Source organism: Malurus melanocephalus, unplaced genomic scaffold, assembly GCF_030028575.1.
Source record: "Malurus melanocephalus ecotype Western Australia unplaced genomic scaffold, MMel_1.1 scaffold_1240, whole genome shotgun sequence".
NCBI lineage: Eukaryota > Metazoa > Chordata > Aves > Passeriformes > Maluridae > Malurus > Malurus melanocephalus.
In genome coordinates, this window is record NW_026624472.1 from 303 (window position 1) to 2619 (window position 2317).

The window sequence follows — 2317 nt, forward strand, 5'->3', positions numbered from 1 at the left end:
CCCCAAAAAGCCACTGATTCCTTTAGAGCACAAAGCTGAGAGCGACACTGGCTGCTTTCCCATAAAAAGGGCGGAAATCCTCGTAGGTGACCTCTGCCTGGTTGGGATGCTCTGGTTGGGAATGAGCTGTCTGTCCTTGCCCTGTCCCAAGGCAGTGATGGCTCCTTTCCTTTTCCACATTTCCCCTTTTCCCCATTCCCCCCAGCTACCATGGGCTCAGAGCAGAATTCCAGGAAGAAGAATCCCCGGAAGGTTTTCCGGCTGGACTTTGAGGAGGACATTGACTTTGAGTCCCATTTCCGTAAGACCAAGGTGCTGCTGTGCCCCTGCCCCGTCCTGCTCCCCCTTTTCCTGCAATTCCCTACATTTTCTGGGATCCCCCAGATTTTCTGAGCTCCCCCGGATTTTCCGAGCTCCCCCGGGATTTTCCCCAACCCCCCCAGATTTTCTGGGGTTCCCCAGATTTTCCCAGCCTCTCCCTGGATTACACCCATGATTTTTGTCAGAAAATGATATTTTTCCATGGCTGGATCTTTTTTCCATGTCCATTTTCCATTCCTTTCCTCAGGCATCCATAACTCTGGCCAAATCCACCCTGGAGAACCAGAAGGCCAGGAGCACCACACTCCCTGCAGACTTCAACTATGACCCCCAGAACATCCTGCAGCTCTTCCTCAAGGTCAAGGTTAAGGTGAGGAATTATTCCTTGCCCTAAAATCCTGCTGGGAATAAAATTCCAGCCACAAAATCTCCTTTTTTCCAAGGTGAGGAATTGTTCCTTGCCCTAAAGCCTGCTGGGAATACAAATTCCAGGCACAAAATCTCATTTTCTTCAAAATGAGGAATTATCCCTTGCCCTAAAAACCTGCTGGGAATCATTCCTGGCACAAAACCTCCTTTTCTCCAAAGTGACAAATTATTTCCTGCCCTAAAAACCTGCTGGGAATAAGAGAATCATTCCAGGCACAAAATCCCTTTTCTCCAGGGTGGGTGAAGAATTATTCCTTGCCCTGAAAGCTTGTTGGGGATACACCCAGGGAATCATTCCAGGCACAAAACCTCCTTTTCTCCATGCTCTGGGAGTGTTTTGGGACGTCCCTCAGGGCTGGCGATTTTGTGGTGTCACCTCGAAGGGGAAAAGGGGACAAAGGCACAGGCCCAGCATTTGCTGCAGGAATTTTGAGGATTTTCCTGTCCCTGCAGCTCAGCCAGAGTTTGGAGTCGCTTGGGACCGGTACCTTGGATAACGAGGCTGGGATTGAGGACTACGACTACAACAACCCCAACGACACCTCCAACTTCTGCCCCGCCCTGCAGGTAAAGCCCAGCAGTGTTTTCATCCTCTTTTGATCCTTTTATCCTCTCCTTTTGATCCTTTTATCCTCTCCTTTTGATCCTTTTATCCTCTCCTTTTGATACTTTTATCCTCTTCTTTTGATCCTTTTATCCTCTCCTTTTGATCCCTTTTATCCTCTTCCCTGTGTTTGAGACATGGTGGGAAAAATGCAGGAAAAATCCCTGTCCAGAGGGAATTCCTGAGGAAAGGGAATTGGAGCTGCAGATCATCCCAAAGCTGCAGGGTCTAACACCAGGGATGATCCAAGCCTGGCTTGGGACACTTGCAGGGATCCAGGGGCAGAGAGGGAAGAATTCCTGCCCAATATCCAGCCCAAAATATCCTTCCAAACCAGCTCCTGGAATCCTGGAATGCCTCGGGCTGGGAGGGACCTTAAATCCCATCAGATCCCCCCCTTTCCATGGGCAGGGACATCTCCTGCTATCCCAGGCTGCTGCCAGGACAATTCCAGGGATCCAGGGGCAGAGAGGGAAGAATTCCTTCATGACATCCAGCCCAAACCAGCACCTGGAATCCTGAAATCCTAAAATGCCTTGGGTAGGAAGGGACTTTAAACCTCATCTGATCCCATCTTTTCCATGGGCAGGGACACTTCCCTCTATCCCAGGCTGCTCCAGGACACTCCCAGGGATTCAGGGGTGGAGAGGGAAGAACTCCTGCCCAATACCCAGTCCAAACCAGCTCCTGGAACCCTGGGATGCCTCAAGTTGGCAATCCCAGACTGGTTTGGGTTGGGAGGAGCCTTAAATCCCATCAGATCCCACCTTTTCCATGGCAGGGACACCTCCCTCTATCCCAGGACACTCCCAGGGATGGAGCAGCTTTGGGATGTTCTGCTCCGTCCTCCTCCCTTAGGATCAGCCCTGATCCCAAGGAAAAGCCCTCATTCCATGGGAAGCTGGGAAGGAATCCCCACCCTCTGGAGCAGCTCCTGCCACCTCTGGCTCCTCTCAGGTGACT

At 51.2% G+C, this 2317-nt stretch overlaps 1 long non-coding RNA gene across 1 annotated transcript; it reads left to right on the top strand.

The window, feature by feature from the left end:
- The first annotated feature begins 213 nt into the window (after positions 1 to 213).
- Positions 214 to 1313, top strand: LOC130586650 (uncharacterized). The gene is made up of 3 exons (XR_008966714.1): positions 214 to 312; positions 569 to 691; positions 1204 to 1313. It is a non-coding gene; the product is annotated as an uncharacterized LOC130586650 (long non-coding RNA).
- Positions 1314 to 2317: the final 1004 nt, after the last annotated feature.